At 30.4% G+C, this 19,016-nt stretch overlaps 1 protein-coding gene and 1 long non-coding RNA gene across 2 annotated transcripts in view; both read left to right on the top strand.

The window, feature by feature from the left end:
- Window positions 1–4,200, top strand: part of LOC135193411 (uncharacterized) — a 31,146-nt gene extending 26,946 nt beyond the window's left edge. Inside the window, exon 2 of the long non-coding RNA XR_010309220.1 lies at window positions 4,142–4,200. This is a non-coding gene — a long non-coding RNA (uncharacterized LOC135193411). The remainder of the gene's footprint in view (window positions 1–4,141) is intronic.
- The window catches only part of LOC113394185 (caskin-1), a 245,275-nt gene that overhangs the window by 72,355 nt on the left and 153,904 nt on the right, over window positions 1–19,016 (top strand). The gene's annotated exons all lie outside the window — the stretch shown is intronic.

Genomic DNA, 19,016 nt, shown 5'->3' with positions numbered 1-19,016 from the left:
ACCTTATAAAGTGAGCGTCTACGTCACGAAAAACGTAACTATGCCGAATTTCAAATAAGACCTATAGTTACGGAGATCTCGTGATGAGTCAGTCGGTGGTATTTAGCTTATATAGATAGTAATATTTGTGTGTTATGATAGTACTGTAATTTATTATTAATAAAGAGGTTACATTAAACAGAATAACAATTACGTTTATAACATAAGTAAGATAATGTTATTGAAAGTTGATTTATATTACGCAGCAGTCATAACTAATATTTGCAAAACGGCCACTTATATATAATTTCTCGTAACAAAATTTTGATTTGTATTATATTATCATAAATAAATATAATATAAATGTCTGTCTGTGATATGATTATTTTTTTTAATTTGTGTAGCTATTGTACAAAACTTTTTTTCTATCTGTCTGATTGTCCGGGGTTATCGTGTAAATTACAATGTAAATATTTTCATTATATAAAAAAATATATAATAACACTATAACATTTGAACTTTACTGTTTTTAAGGTTTTGTAGTAAAAATTTCTCAGAATAGGATAAAAAAGTTTTTAATTTGATTACAAGAAAGTATTGTTTGAATTTAGGATTATTTTTTTTATTATATCATGTATAATAAAAAATTAACGCTGGTAACACTGCGAGACTATGTTATAGGAGCAATAGCTATAATAAGAGTCCCAAATAAAAATGATGTACATATTTTCGCTAATTCTTAAATAGTTAAGGCCTATCCAATTTAACACCCTATTAGTATTATTACAGCTGCATCTAATACGTGACACCTATTTCAATGAACGACACCATTTACATGCTTTTGAGTTTAAACTAGGTTTACTGTTAACTGTGAATTATTTAACACTTCGGTTAAGTTTATAGTTCTAAAGTCACGTCTAAAATCGTAATGTATCACTTAGAAGTGAATGTTTAACAAACAAATATATATAATAATTTACAATTTATTTAATTTACAGAAAAAAAAAATTGTCATTCTAATTATTGATGTATTTTCAAAAAAAGACTCGACGTCTCCCACTACCCGGAATTTGTATTCGCTTTGTTGCTTCACTATAATGCTGCGCGCGCTCCATCTGCCTTTTGCTTTATAATCTTAGCGAAATATAGTATTGATTAATAATACTATTATTTCGAAGTCAAATTGAAGAAACCAACGTGTCTCAAATTATAATTTAATGTTAAAATCGATCAAATGTTTATAATCAAATATGTATTTGTTTAAGACAATTCCCACCCTATACCGACCTGGTTTTGTTTATTTTGATCTATATGATATAACAACCGTCAGTTTGCCTTACCGTTATTGTGTTAACTAATTTCCTAAGTTCGAAGTAATTATATCTACAATTTATCCTACTCGTATATTTCCATTAGGAATGCTATTTGTTGCTCACGGTTTGTAGTTACAGAGTATTTATTAGATCAATTAATTTTGTTAAAATATATATTTAATACTATTACGTTCTAATTAATTTATTTTATATAAAATATATATATTTTTTAAATATAATCGTAAACTGATCGTATTATTTTGACAAATGTTCAATCACAGATAAATTATGACAATATTATTTATTCCTATAAAAAATATATGAAAAAGGCGTACTTAATCACGTGTATAAAGCGCGGGAAATCTGACAGCTGTCACTTGTCAAACGCACTAACATGGCCTCATTGATGTCTATTCAACCAGCATAATTTTAATATAAGTATTACTGTGAATTTCTGTTTACATTTATATAACATTAAAAACAATTCCCATACGTACCTGGTAAAGATATCCTGGCGTTGTTGTAATAGGATATATTTCAAAGATCGTTTAGTGAATAATTAATTTAATTTACAGTCATCAAATTCAATGCTTCATTACTAATATACGATATATCTTGTATTATTATATTTAGCGGGCAATTACATTCAAGTAATTACGTTTTATGTCAATTTCTTTTATATATATATATATGAAAATATATATATGTGTGTGTATATATAGATTGAAAATAAAAACTAATCAGAGTGTCAAAGCTAAGAACATATAATAAAATAGTGACTAAATGTTGGTTACTAAGTACACGCACTTAGTGGCAAGCAGTTCACTATTTGCCAACATTACCACATTATATTGATACTATACGAAATATGACGTTTGGCGAGTGTCAAGCGTAGCGTGTTTGTTTTAGTTCTTTTGTAATGCGACTCTCTATCTAGATACCTAAACGAGTATTATATAATAATAATATATATAATGAGTATATAATAAGTGACTGTTGAGAAGTTCCCCCGTCTGGAGCCAATGCAGTAGAATCAAGTAATCCTTACTCCGTAAGATAAAAAGATGTTGATCTAATTCAGCTTACGAGATTTGAACTAAACAAACAAACATTGCAAGTAAAGTCTTCTTCTACTTGTAAAAAGTGAATAAATTAGCAGTATTTTTTTAAATTATGTTAACCTTAAGATCTTTAAGTATAAGTTATTTATTGTTATTATATTAACTAAGACTATTACTAATAATTTTGCTATGCTATAATAATGAAGATGAAATTGAACAAGTATTATTGTACCTATTATGATACCTTTATCTGTATATTGCTGTTCGTTAAATGTCGCACGCTCGTCAGAAATCCGATAAGATGGAGTACCTAAATAACCGTATTTGCTAGAGTACCGAGCATTATGATAAAGGTTCAACGATCTCTGTAAAGTCTACGTTTTAAACTTGAGTTACACGAAAGTAGATTTTTTTATTTATTCCTCTATAAACAGTCTTGAAATAGATATCCACTATCAAAATCTCTTTAGCTTTAAGAAATCAGTATTACACGCTATAAGTGGGTAACATTACCATTGGTTGTATTGTAACATTATTTTTATTTTTAGAGGTTTATAAATGTTATGTTATGTTTTTATTAAGCCTCAAGCCGTGTCTTTTGCCTAAGTTTATGCTTGTTTAGTATTATTATTATTATTAATTTAAGAGTGTATTACTTTTTATTGTAATTCAATTCGATGGTGTTTCAAATAAATCAATAAATTGTAAGTCTAGGGTTAAATCTTTATTATACTATATATTATAATTCGTTTATTTATAACATATATATTTTAAAAATAAACGAATATTTAAGTCAAATTAGCCTGAGTGTTTTGGGGAGGAGGATGGAAGTTATGTTTAGAGCAACTTTAATCCCCTGAGGGAGATATATAAAAAGAAAGAGCGAGAGAGATTATTAAAAAGGAAGGAAAATAAAATGAATAAAGCTACGAAATAAACATTTTTAATTATCTTCAAAATAACAAACACTTGATGTCAACAATTTGACGAACAATGCCTTTCTTCAATGTTTTCCTCGAAACATTTTTATGACAAAACGTAATGATGACAGACGCTCTTCACCACAAGGGAGGAAAGCTACCCCTGTCGTTGTTTGACTCAACACGTCGCTTCACAATATAGTCTACTATCTTGTAGTAACATTCACTTCGACAAAACTTTGTTTTTGATATATAAAAGACAATTAAGTGAACTCCTCTATTAGATAAAATCCTTCTGTTAAAAACTTCACAACTAACCCGGTATAATTACGTTAATAATTTAAGTCATAGTGAACAAAAGACCTCTTTCCTCAAACATAAACCTGTAGAAACAATTCCATGAACTTGGAACTTCAGACTCAATTTAGTTTGAAGAAGCACATCCAACAGCTAAGTGCATGAGATTCGTTGAATGTAAATTAGCATATTTTATGAATAAGACTGGAACACAACTTGAGGTGAATAGTTGTTGAATAGTCGAGACGATGTTGTACCAAGTACAGGAGTATTTATTATGTTAATGAGCGTCTGAGCTTCACTACTTGCCGAATTTAGTCAATTGTTTAACGAATTTGGTATTTTCCCTCTCATAATTAGCATTAATTTTTAATGAATACACTACCATTTATATTATCGACGACCTCCGTAGTCGAGTAGTGTGTACACCAGTTTTCATGGGTACGACACTCCGAAGTCCCGGATTGATTCCCGACCGAGTCAATGTAGAAAAAGTTCATTAGTTTTCTATGTTGTCTTGGGTCTGGGTGTTTGTGGTACCGTCGTTACTTCTGATTTTCCATAACACAAGTGATATAGCTACTTACATTGGGATCAGAGTAATGTATGTGATGTTGTCTCATATTTATTTATTTATTTATATTATACTCTGATATTGATAGTTTTAAATTAGTTATGATTAATATATTTTATTCTTAAATATGTCAAATAATTTCCCTTTTCTTTAAGAATAATAATTTAGGTGATGATTGATTTAGAGACTATCGTTACCAATGAGCGTTTGTAATTAAATAAGCTATCGAAACATATGTTCTATAGCTAAACAAACTTTCGTTCTTTCTAATTTTGTGGAAATAAGCAATGAAGTAATTTTTACTATCTCTTTCTAGAAATATAAAAATAATTAGTTAAAAAGAGATACATATATATCTGATTAGTTTTTTTTTTAATTAGCGTGTATTATGTCTATTACAGACTCGGTCATTGGTTGTTTCCGTGGTTTATATGGCGATTGAAATGCTTTGTAGTTAATTAGCTTTCCGTTTATTACTTTATAATGATATTTTTTTGTTAGATTGTTAGTTGCTGTAGAACCTGGACGTTTATAAAAGTGTAATTTAAATTGTAAAAGTTAGATTTTTTTTTTTAAAGTTATTTTAAACTACTCAATTACTATGGAATAATTTCGTTCACTAATATCACTAATTTTGTTGACACCACGGAGGACTTTGTTTCTTAATAGTTTTTACATCTAATTGATTACCTTTCCACAGGAAGGATGTATTGACTTTGCGAAGTTGAAAACTTGGTGACACAAGTTTATCTTCACTGCCTGTGTTCCTACAATCTTTCTCAATGTTCCCATCGAAATCATGGATTTTGTTGTGAATAAGTCGTCACATAAGTTAGAAGGCTTATATGAAACTACAAACTAATGCTCCAACTTCATGGCACTGTTCTATTAAGTTACAGAATCACCTATCCTTCCCATTGTTTTAAGATTACTTCGGCATTTACACTAACATACCATGTTGAATGTTGATAGCATTTTGCGTACAATGTACATAGTTTAGTAAACGAACTATGCTATAGTATTTAATTGCAATAAGTTTGTACACATCAAGAAATTACTTTTCAAATTGGGAAACGTCTGTCTCTGCGGGGGAGAAATTGAGACATTCAAGGAAATGACACTTTTATTCTTCAAAGGACTCGAAACTACCTGCATTAAAACGTTCCGAGCGAACGCCGCGCCTCCACCCCGCGCTGTACAAAGATGTAAGATGTAGCCACTCCATTCGAATTTGTCGGCGAAGAAAAATAGTAGGCACCTGCAACTAAATGCAATGAGGGCGTGGGTTCCTAACAGGGCGCGGAGTCGTTTGAAGTGCGCTCATTTTATACGCGTCTGAGAGCTGACATGTATCATTACGCACATGTGTCGAGGACGCGAATTTTTCGGTGGACTCATATTAAAGGTTTTGGCAATGTTTTGATCTTTGTTGACATTTCTCTTACTTTGACATATACAGACTAAAACACTCTATAGATCACAAGTCTTATATTTATGATTTCAGACAAAATGTACATTATTTTTCATCACAAAGTAAGTAGTAGTTTTATATGCACGTGGTGATATTAAAAGCGCGTCTACAAAATCTTGCAGGCTGCAAATCTTGTAAAATTAAAAAGGTATTCAAAGCAGCCACGTCGGGTTCCTTTTATGCAAGAATAAATATTGCAAACTGAAGCCCTTTGTAAAGACTCTCGAACTACGCGAAGGTATTCAATGCGTATTTATAATGTGCATACCTAAAGATTTGTTAGCACTGCTTTAAAAAAAATGGTGAGAATTTTTCTCTGTGTTTTGATATTGTGATTGCGCATATTTTAACATAAGCTTTATACGATAACCAACTTTTGGTATATGTGATGGTTTTTTAATTTGAGAATATTTATAAGTATCAGTATTAACAAATATAATATTGATAAAAAATGTTATCGTAGTTTATTTAATAAGTTGAGTGTAATTTTATTTGCCATTGCTGATTATTTTGGTACTCGCACGTAAATTGCGACGCATAAATGCTGACAAGAAATGTGTGCAAAATGCGATGATTCAGTTTACACTGAAAGCTATGTAATGGTCTGTTTCATCGTTTACACGGTTTCACTTGTGAATAGTCGTTTTTATGTTTTTCCCTGGAAAGGGATGGGTTTGTGACTGCACATGATGTGATGTATTGCTAGGGTGCACTTGAGGGGGCTTTCAGTCCTAAGTAGTTGATTGTTATTGTCATTTATTTCCTTCGCTTTAATGTTGCCATCGTTGCACGATTTTTCGTCTATTTTTTTGTTATTTTGTTACTCATTTGTCTTCATCAAATATATAAAATGCTTCTTTTTTGTGGATGTTTTGTTTAAATGGTTATTTACAAAAATACTGAGTGGGGTATCGATTATAATGTTTTCTTTGCAAGTTTATATGCAAACTCGATAACAATATTTTCCGATCCCGTAATGTACAAGCAGTTAACATTACAGTGGGTTTGCTCGCAATAATCTCCTTAAAAGGAATAATTGCGACCATTTCGTTTCGGTTATTAGATTTTCCGGAGCCGAGTCGGAATCCATTTTGGAGTTGATATTTGCAATAAATTTTTATTTGCTCTTTAACTTCGCTTCGACGTTTTATTGTCTATTTCGTCTGCGTTTTTGTGGAGAATTCAGTTGTTTAAGTAATTGGTAGAATTTTGAAAATTAATGTTTATGATCGAACTTGAGTATATTTTATAATAATATACTTAATGTTTTTTTCGATATATTTTCTTTTAATTTTTACATTCGTTCAATTAGCGTGATACGACTTTATTAGTAACAAACTATATCCATTATTACTTCAAATTCAAATACAGTATGCAACTAACCTTAAGACGTTTCAATATATATACATATTTTAAATAGTTGGACTGGCAAATCTGTCACATAATACTAAGCGGTCATCACTACCTATGAACATTAGCGTTGTACGAAATATTAATCACTTCTTTCATCACTAATGCGCCCGCCAACCTTGGGAGCTAAAATGTCCCTTGTGCCTATAATTATACTAGCTAAATCACCAACCAAAACAGAACATAACAATATTACTGTCTGGTGGTAGAATATGACGTACCTACCGTGACGAGTTTGTACAAAGCCCTAACACCAAGTATTAAATCGTGTTATGTCATTCATAAACGCACACGAAGATACAGTACGACACACACATATAGCATAATAAAGAGTCTAAAAGTTTGTCCAACAGACTAGAAACTGAATTTAAGTCCACATCTATACTAATTTAATTCAATAGAAGACAACGCTACGCTTGTTTAAGCTCATTTACAAGTTTGCGCAGCAGTTAGCTCGTAATAACCCTAAAGTAGAGGCTTCGGCTATTATTAAAAATTTCTCATTATGCACTCCAACGACCGCTTTCCCTCTGATTTTATATCAATTACTGGAGACTAAAGATCGGAATACTTGGAGGGAAGCTTCGTAAATTAAGTTAACTTGCGTCCACAATCTTTTTAATGATTTCATATTATTAAGATAATATTCAATTTGTTAGTTTTTTATTTATTCAGTTTTTCGCTTATGGTACTTCACTTTTTAATTACTGAATTAATTTTATACATATATCTCGCTCTTGTAGTAATTTCGAAAATAATGCAAATATATTTGGCAAATTTAATTATGATTATGATTTAATAGGTGGCTGACATCAGTACTTTACAAAATTATACATTCTCATTTTGTTTCTACTCTGTTATATTCTGTTCTGTATAATGCATATACATGTCGCAAACAAACTTCTTAATTATTTTGGGTTCATAAATATAATACTTACATATACTACAATCCAATCTCCATAATGGAAACTATGACAGTACTACGGTACGGCTGCTGATTATCTCTTTCGAGACATTTTCATAGTTCTAAAAAAGACATGGAATCAATTTCATTTTTCTGAATTACTTACCTTTACTTATTGTTTGTAAATTAATATGACGTTTGGCGAGTCTCAAGCGTAGCTATCACGCACAGTAAATTGGCTCGTTTATTTTCGTTCTTTTGTAGTACGAAACTTTGTCTAGATACATAAATAATCTAAGCCTTAAATTTTCTCCAAACGCTGCATTTTCCGCTATAAGTTTTATGTATATTGGAATAATAATTTTGTCAGTTAAGTAACACTTAAAATTGTAGATATTAAATGAACCTTAAAATATCACGGTATTATTTTGTAAGTACTGTTTCACCGACTGTAATTACATGGTATGTAAGTTAATTTATAAAAATATATTAATTAAAATATTTATCAGGACATACTTGTTTACGTACTTCAAAATGTTATCAGTAATTTTAATATGTATGAGTTCGTTATATTATCGTTTTTTATCTTTTTATTTACATTGGCACAATATCAAATGAACGCGAATGGACCACCCAATGCTAAGTGGCCATCTGGCCTTGGACATTGATAATCGTCACGGATAATGGATATGTCACAAATTGCCAATGTGTAGCCAGACGTGAGACTTGAGCTTAACCAACTCTCTGTGTGTGCTGTGGTTGGGCGGTATTTCAAGGGGTTAGGGGAACACAACAATCGTCACATTCAAACGAATTTCATCCAGTAATATTAAATTCATATAGTGTATTTTTTATATAGTTGTAACATTTTTACTCTTAAACCTCTTCAATATATAATATTTAATAAAATTCTTTAATTACTTCTAAGTAAAGTTTTAACTTTTCGGCTAGTTTAACATGCGTTAAATTGTTTATACATCTTTGTATTAAGTTTTTTTAAGATGGTCTAGTATTCACATTATTATTATAATTTTTGAGTATTTACCTTTGAAAGTAAAAATGTTAGTAGAGCATATTTATATAATTTCATGTAAGTATGCATATTTTTGGAATACTATTTTGTATTTCTGTTCAAATTATAAATTAAAAAGGTTTTATATAAATATATATTTTTCGTTCGTCCGGTTCTTTAATTTCGATTTGAATTTTTGACTATTTATGTTAGTGAATTAATATAATATTTAAGCCTCAAACATAAACTCCATGTAAGTATACTGGAAACAGATTAATTGATCCTTAATAAACTATTATTTTATATCGATGAAAAGCTGTAATTATTAGAAAATTAATTGAATAGCGTTTTGAAGCAATTGCTATAATTTTAAATGTAGTTGATAGATTAACATAAAACCATAAGTAACATAGATTACTGCTTTTTATAGGACGTTTTAAATACGATTGAAATTTCGAATGAAAGTTACCGACTCAGCCGCCGCAACTTGATATGATTAAATTAATATACCGACATTTTAAATTATACTCCTCTATTACTGTAATGTTTTTAAACTACACTCATTTTAATCTGGCGGGTTATATACATGTAATAAAACTACAGTGATATTTACTTACGTACTTACGCGATCCATTATGATACATATATGAAAAACAAAATTTGTATAACATCTTAACTGATATCACAAAAAAGTTACTGAAATTATTTAAAGTCTCGTATTAGTACAAGCTTATGTCTTTATTAAAATAAATCTATAATTTCTGATTTAACCAAACGGAATCACAGTGTGAAGGAGCATTATTTATACAATAATTACTAAAGTAACTGCTTCTTCAGTCTAGTTTATGACTTATGACCTTATGAGTACAGATCCTAAGTTCTTGGGTTGTCTAGTCTAGACTTATAAGCCACTTTAATAGTCAAATAGGACAATCAAATAGGTTGATAAAATTAATATTTTAATACACGTTAAATTATCTCGTCTTATCGTGTCACGTCACGACAGACAAATCCCATTTATTTATATTCTTATTTTTTAATACTTCATATAGGAGCCCTTATAACATTTAATAAAACGCGAGTGTCTTGAACCGAAAACGTTTTTGTGGATAACAATTGTATACGCTTATATCATATATAAAAAAATATTCTTTATGTCTGATCTGTGTAGAATGTATGGAAGAACGCGTTTGAGATATGAGATCGAAGAATGTTTGCGAAATTTCTGAACGGGGTCTTTGATCTTACTCTTTGATTAAATGAGATATAGAATGAATAACAGATTGCAGTTTTATTCAAAATATATAATATCGCTTAATGAAATTCCGAATATTCAATTGGAACGTGTACCTCGAGATTCAAATAAAATAAGCAATAGTTTTAGTAAATTAAATATTATTCATTCACTCAAATTTGTTGGTTACTGAAAAAAATAATTGCACAGAGATCATTTCAATTCATCCGCCATAACAATCACATCGATCCATATTTGTTGTAAAAAGTACAATGTAGATAAGAGTTCTAACTTTCCATAGAAAACTCTTTATATTAAATTAAAATTCACACTCAAAGTGTATATGTGTTAACCACTCTGGATATGATGATTATATTAATTTAATTTTATATTTTATCACGAGGTATTGCTTTCTGAGGAGAAAAAAAAAGATTAATTTCATATATTTTTACCTCAAGGAAGCTTGAGGCTTACTAGAAATAGGATAGCTAAAGATGATAAATAATTTATTCTTAATTTATCGTGTTAATCTATACTAATATTATAAAAAGGTATAATTTATTTGCTTGTATGTGTATGTATGTAGTGGTAATCTCCTGAACTAATCCAATCCAATTCTAAATTATTTTTCATCGGTGGAAAGCTACATTATTCTTGCGTGCTATTGTATTAATATTCTATAATATTCTTTATTAATTAATTGCATTTGTGCGAAACCGGAGCGGTTCGGTAGTTGTTATATATTTTATTATGCATTAATAGAATATATTTAATTTTGTAAACGTCGTAAATAAATAAAAACACGGACGCGATATTATATATGGTCCTTAAAGTACTAACGTCGAAATTTGAAGTGTTAACAGTTACAGTCTACTTCCAATTCATGAAAGCTGTCGGTCACCCATTAAATATTAGATGGGATACCATTTAACGTTAGACATTAATTATTGACATTACTCATAGACGTCGAAAAAAGTATTAGATCGACAATTGCACTTCTAATAAGTCGAGAGTAATTTTATCCGATGTCTCTGGAATTATTCGCCTCAACCTTATTACTGTATAAAGAACCTTCTTGTTCATAACGTAAACATTAATGAAGTCATTTCAAATCTGAAAATTGACTTAAAAACGGGGATTTTTGAATAAGGTGAGTCGTTGTCTTAACGGTTATTAGGCGTTGCACAAGTTTGCATTTCAGAACGACCTCGATTGGTTTTCTAACAGCTGTATCGTAATTTCCACAAGCTACAAAGGACTGTTGTTTAGATTCTATGGCACTTTTATTGGCACTTTCCCGTTGAAACGTTTGTTCTGGGCTAGGTTTTATCATCGAAAAGTTTTGTTTAACGTTCGCACAGAATTATTTAGAAGTTTTTTAACTTGTTTTAATTACGTTTTAACGATATTGTGTTACAGTTCCCGTTGTACTCGTTACGAATATATCGTTGTGATGGAGGCGGATTAACGATATTGCTACTCGGATTTAATTTTTTAGTGAATAGAGTAAGGAATTTTTTATCGATAACGTTCGTTGTGATATTCGAATGTCACATTTGGTACCTACTTGATGAATTGTTATTTGTTGACACATGAAATTAATATAAAACAAAAACTAACAATTCTGCATTATATGTGTGATAGTCAGGCCTAGTTCTTTAGATACAACAATATATTTAAATGCCCTCTTCACTTTCCTTCGGCTTTTCGTTATCATAATCAAATATGAAATTATTCCGTGCAATCTGATGATCACGAGTACTACTATAAATATATTTTTTTAAATAGCCTTTATTAGTCGTCCGGTAACTTAATGTGAATATTTTTTTTATGTTCTTATTTATTGATTAAATATACGTATACGTTTGGTATGTATATGTTTTACTTTAAAGTTACATATAAGCAACCAGGTCAGGTTGCCTTGTGACATAGGTCATCCCTAATTGTCTCCATTTGTTTCTGTAGTAGTGTGGTGTAGTCGTACTTGTGTACTAATACTACTATATCATAAATGCGAAATTTACTCTGTCTGTCTGTCTGGTGCTCTTTCACGGCCGAACCTCTAAAGCTGAATTTGATGAAATTGACATAAGGCAAGTTCGAACAACAAGAAAGGAAAGAAGATATTTTTATACCAACACCTGACTACCAATCTCTAACACGCGAGTAAAGCCGCAGGCGACAACTAGTTTCATATAAAATTCTATTTAATAAAAATATTGCAAAATAAAAGCAAGAAGTGACAGTTGAATTGGATTAAAGTCTAGGAAGCCATATTTAGGTTGTGTTGTTGTGTAATTAGCTATCACGCGATATTGTTTATTGTTTCTCGGAGTACTTTGAACCTAGACAGTACGGTAAGTTTAGCTTTAACTAGTATAGTCAAGAAGGCCTATTTTCCTTTAACATGGGTGTTGTGATCATTTTTTAATGCTATGAGGGTGATATGTGCATAATGAGTTGATAGATCTGACATATACCACCCATAGATATTATCATTGATAACTTCTGTTTGGCGATAGAATCGTTGACTTATAAATGGTACATACCTAAGTGCAACGATAACAAAGTTTATTTGTCTATGTGAGTGTGTTTTTTTTAACATTTTACTTAACTGACAAAAATAATAGTAATAAAAAATAAAATATATACCTATGTGTTGCTAAAGAACCTCGGAAGACCTTTGACCTAACCAGTCAGTAATATGGTGGTACATACAGTTTAAGCTTACCACGATTAATGTAAGTATAGTTACATTACAAGACGTTGAATAATTTTGTTACATTCTCTTAAATCCTTTCAAAATATACAATTTGCAAAAGAAAATCATTCGAAATTTACGTTAAAAATGTCAAAGATTTGTATTAAGATTATTTGGTAGAAAACTAATCTCTTACCATATATTGTAGTAAAATACGAATCATTACAAATGTCTGTACTTTTCTAACCGAACCTTTTTCAGTAATCCCAATAAATACGTAATCCTGGACCACTCGCATGGGATAGTAAAACATATTACATCTGCCAGGCACGTTATGTTATTTTACTAAATCAATTCTATACGGCTACAGAAAATAAATTTAGAGATTAGCAGATTTATTCTGTCATGTTTGTTTATTTAACTTTGATTGGCTGCAAATCACTATGTCCTTAGTGCATTACAAAAGTCGATCCGATAAAAAAAAAATTGGGATTTTCTGTCGAAAATTTTCTAAGTAGCAGCCCAGAGTCTGGAAATTGTAAGTTACTTTAATTTAATCTACTGTGAACATTTATTTGCGTGCAATTGTTTATATTGAGAAAATAATATTTGTTCGTCTAATAAATTAATAAAAAAATATTACGTAAACAGAATTTCGTATTTGCCTATACCGGGCCTCTTAATCTTCATATATGTAAACAAATCATTTCGTATAAAGTAGCAAGCAACTATGTTATTTATTCATCTAGAAATAGGGACGATAATTGTTAAAACATACGATACGGCGTACTCTGTAGAGGCAAATGGAAAAATGTGATTCGGTAATAACTCTTTTAGGTCGAATCACCTAAATTTATGTACCGGCCAATTCGCATGGGTTTCGTTCTTCCACTACGTAAAACATTTTCACATGGCAACACTGGCTTCTGTTTGGTTTGGAAATTTGTACACCGTCGGCCGCTAAGTGTACACTAACATTAATTCCAATTAATAACTATTATTAAACTTTGTAATATTCACGTTTTTGTTTTATGTTGAATACAAAAAAATCATAAACGATTTACTTTTAATTTAAAAAAATGTTTTAAAATAGATAAGTAATTAAAATAATTTATTATGCTTAATTAATTGCAATTAAATTACAATTATATTTACGTTGAAATAGCTTTTTGTTATAACACTTAATGAACACTGAAAATTGTCTATCGCTCTTAATGTTTTACGATCGAGTGTTTTTACGACTAAGTTTTATTTAATTATATAACTTAAGAAAATATTTATTAGACTTGTATAGAAAAAATGTTACTTTAATAAGATAATTATATCTGTAATATTAATAAATAGAAATACAAATATATATAATGTTTCTTAAAGTAACGGAAAACTTTTCAATGAATTTTAGCATATCTTAAAGATTAACCTTAAGTTAATATATACAATCGCATTATTATTTGCTAAATAGCATCGAGAATTTATAAATAACATAAATAATATAAATTAACGAAAAAATTCAGTTTTTATGGTGTATATTTAAGTTGATCGTATCTGTAATGCGATATAGTAACATGTATGTCGCCTTATTTGCCAATTTGGCGTGTGTTTCGCTAGAAAAATCTAGACGATTTGCTTTGCTGCCTAGGAAAGGTCGTGCATCAAGAACTTGAATTACGTTAAGGCAATTTTCTTCTCGAAAACGGATTTTCACAAATCGTTAACTATTTCGAATCGTAAATGCATTTACGCTGTCCCCATTTAAAGTAACGATTCGGATAGTTAAAAGAAACTTTTAAACATGACGAGATCGGAAGTAGACGGAATTTTAAACGTAGAATATTCTAGAACATTCTAGAGTTTATACATTGTTTATTTACGTATATGAATATTAAAACATGTTTTGTCTGTGATTTCGCTTGCAGAGTGAATGCACAGTAGAGGTGCCTTTCCATGATCTTTTAAAAGGAATGCTATGTTGTTGTCATAAAATTATATTTTGATTATATTGTATTTAGTTAAAATAATTGCACATTTATCTATTCCAAAGGTTGGATTTTTTAATGCCATCGTGGCTCTATTGCTAAACAGCAATGCTTTGTTTTGCTATTATCCGACATAAAAAGTGAGTGACGCAGTGTAATTACATAGACTTAGCAATTTAATTTCCATCAGTACACACAGCGCTGCACACTGTAGAGTTCGATATTATTAAACGAAGCTTTTACAAGACCGATGTGGATAATGTTGTTAACGTAACCTAATTCATTTGCTCATGCATTCTTATTAATAATATCACCTATGTGTAAATAGATAAAGATACAAGAGTTCAGTACCAAACTTTTTGCATTTTTTTTGTTTGAATTCTTAATAAATGGAAATAACATTTAAAAAAATGTTAGAAACATGCAGTCAATTTTTTAATAATATATATATATATATATATACGTTGACCTATATTCACTTTATTGGGCATCCAAGCAACATTGAGTGAGCCAGTGTAACTACAGGCACAAGGGACGTTACATCTTAGCTCCCAAGATGGGTGGCTACAATTTCTTACAGCGCCAGTGTCAACGGACAGTGGTGACCGGCTACGGCGGAACGTACATTTTATTACGTTAACTTTTCTAATTTTCTTCAATAAACAATTGATTGTTCCATGACCTCACATCAGGAGCGGAATCAGCGGAAGGATATCGAAGTAAAACTTTGTTATTTACAAACTAGAAAACTAATTAAAGTATTTAATTAAAAGAAACATTTTATTCCCGTAATAAAATGACTCGTCTTTTTGTAACATAGTTGAGACTGTAAAGAGCTGATGGTTTTATTATTGTACCTAAAGTTACTCGGGTATTACATGTTATACAAGAAATTCCTATCGGGTCTGTCTTATGAAATTGATAAATTCGAAAACTACCAAACATATTTCCATGCGGTTTTCATCAATTGACTAAGTGATTTTAGAGGAAGATTAAAATGTATAAATTATGAATGTCTTGTGTAAATCGGCTGAAGTATAACTAAAGATTAAGACTTGAAGATTACGGAAATTACGAATGAGAACTTTTCTCGCGCGTGCCATTCTTAACGAGTTGTGTATATCTATTTGGATATAAACGTTTTATATAAACTCTTATTCTATCCGTGCAAAGCAAGATATCTAGTATATATATGTATTAGAATATAATGGTGCTCATATTAAAATATGTGGGAGGCACCACCTACTCTTGTTTGTTCAATGGATTAGGAAAGTTCTTTAAGCATTCACTGTGAATTTTTCACGACTACTGGCTTATGTATGATTAAGCAAATTGGTAAATCAATTATAATTTAATTGAATATAAAAATGTTTTATAAATGAAAAAATGTTTTTCTTTATTTTTTATGTACTAATTAAAAATTTTAATTTAAAAAATACGTTTTTAATTTGTATTACAAAGGTAAATGTATTATTACATTAAATAAATCTGTTGTTTGTGATTACTGATGATGATGGTGATCCTCCTGACCAATTTCAACTATAGCTGCCATTCTCAATTTTCTTGGGAGACTAGTATACCACGCCGGACATATTATAGGGCTGTGTACAAACACAGATGCACTATAATAATTCGATGGGACCACAAATCCGATACGACCGGAAAGAGTTCAAAGGCAGTCCTAGCTTTGAACTCTTTCCAATCGCTTTACGTGCATACCGAGGTATGTACGTACACTTCCTACTTCCAAACTCTTGACTGTTACGGAGATATTTTTCACAGAAAAACGCAAACCTTTTTAATTGGTCGTACCTGGACTTTAACCCAGGACCTTGAAACCTTATATTCCACTACAATTAGACCAATGAGTAGTCAATTGATACTATGCGCGTCGAAAATAAGCTAGTGTTATAAAAATAAACACTTATTTTTATCACATTGGGTACTGCGTGATATATATCCATACTATCCATACTAATATTATAAATGCGAAAGTAACTCTGTCTGTCTGTCTCGCTTTAACGCCAAAACTACTGGACCGATTTAAATGAAATTTGGTACACAAATAGTCTAGAGCCTGAGAAAGGACATAGGCTACTTTTTATTTTGAAAAAGTGCTGTAAAGGGTTGAAAATGGGGATGAAAGGTTGTAAGTTGTTGAAAGTATTCTCATTTTTAGAACTAGAAGCATAAACTAACATATCATGACACCCACTAAGGAGCGATTTTGGAAATTCTACCCCTAAAAGGGTGAAAAAGGGGTTGAACGTTTGTATGACAGTCCGTAAATTTTTGAGTTAGAAACATGAAACTTTAATTTTGGGATACTGATTAAAAAGGAGTAGATACTTATTTAAGTGTTTCTGCATATTCTACCCCTAAGGGGGTGAAATAAGAGTTGAAACTTTTTATGGAAGTCAGAAATTTTTAAGTAAAATCATGAAAGTTTATTTTTGTGAAACTGATTAAAAATGATTAAATACGTATTTAAGCGTTTCTTGATATTGTACGCCTAAAGGGAAAAAGTAGGGGTTGACATTTCGTATACAGGTTAGTCTGGAAGTCAGTCATTTTCAAAGTTAGAAGCGTGATTTTTATTTTTGTCTACCGATTAAAAATGAGTTGATTTGCATTTTTGGATATTTTTTTGCTTTTTTGGATATTTTACTTTTTTGATTATTCTACCCTAAGGGCTGAAAAACACATCTATGTGGAATACAAAGATATATTACATTAACGTAATATTTTAAGTTAATTTGTAAATATATTCATATTCTACGCGGGCAAAGCCGCGGGTAACAGCTAGTATAAAATAATAGAGTCGTTAGAGGCGGTGCAATTCTGAATCCGAATGAAGATATCTTTATGAACGTAATGAAAAGGCGTAGGCTGCATATAGCATATGTGGGTTCATCATTACGTGTAGGAGTCATGATATATATGATTATATGACTTAATTGAATATTTATAGCATAAAATGTTTTCGCGTGTGTCATAAATAGTTTTTTTTTATATTGAACTTTATTTTTCCAACGGCTTTATTTTTGTTATTTTGACTTATCTAGCCGACTTCCGACAGTTTTCAAAATTATTCTCAAAAAGATTTCAATCGAGCTTCTCCTGAAAGAATTAAACTTTTTTTTTCTTTTATTTACATTTTTGCATCGATAAGTCGATAAATTGTTCTCCTTTCCGAGAGTTCAAACACAGCAACACGAAATACGGGTTATTAAAAAGCAATAATTCTCAAAGGCACAAAAAAGCAACTTAATTGGATTTAATGAAAACAATTTTATTACTTCATGGAATCCAAAAAAATACCTTTCATTACTTAGTAATTTCGTGTTAATTGCTCGCTCTGTTTTATGCCAATTTAATATCGTTTTTAGTGGATATAATTTTTATTTGATAATATATAATACGTAATATTTTATTTTCGTGATGTTTATGTAAGTCTCTACCGCAAATGACGTTGGTTGTTTTTTCTAAAGGATGTTAAAATTGTATGCGTTTTGTTTTGAATAAAGCGAAATATTTTTAATGATAAAATAATGAACAATGATGATTATTTAAATACGAGAATCGTAAATAAAAATGATCGCATTCATATGTTAAAATTAAAAATCATCGCCGGAGGTACGTCGTTAATTTATGTTCAGATGTATTTACAACCCGCCCAATATTGATATCGAATTTACAATTCGCTTAAATTCCGACCCTATAATTCGTAATTAGCCAGATTCAATTAAGAAGTTGAGCAATGAAGATATGCCGGAGCTGTTCGGATTGTGTCGAAACCCGCCCTGCCATATTTGTTAGCGAAAGTTGACTTTCCAACGTGAATTTTCGCTATCATTGGATCGAGTTGTATACATAGCATTCGATGCACTTGTCCTTGAAAAGTATTTCATTTTTTACTAATTAGTCATGTACAATTTCATGATCGCCCAACGAAATGCGTAACAACAGCATTTCTTAAACGGGCCACTGGTATTTGGTTTTTTGTTTTAGTAAGCTATGTAAGAACATTGCCCTCTCAACAAAAATGTGGCTCAAAGGTTTTGCCTCTTGCAATTGTCCGAGAGGCAATCTCGAAACGGTGATAAATAAAAAACTTGTATTGGAAGTCAGTGTGTCATAAACATTACATCGACGGGGACGTTA

This window comes from Vanessa tameamea, chromosome 9 (assembly GCF_037043105.1).
Source record: "Vanessa tameamea isolate UH-Manoa-2023 chromosome 9, ilVanTame1 primary haplotype, whole genome shotgun sequence".
NCBI lineage: Eukaryota > Metazoa > Arthropoda > Insecta > Lepidoptera > Nymphalidae > Vanessa > Vanessa tameamea.
This window is presented reverse-complemented; position numbering and strand designations above follow the sequence as displayed.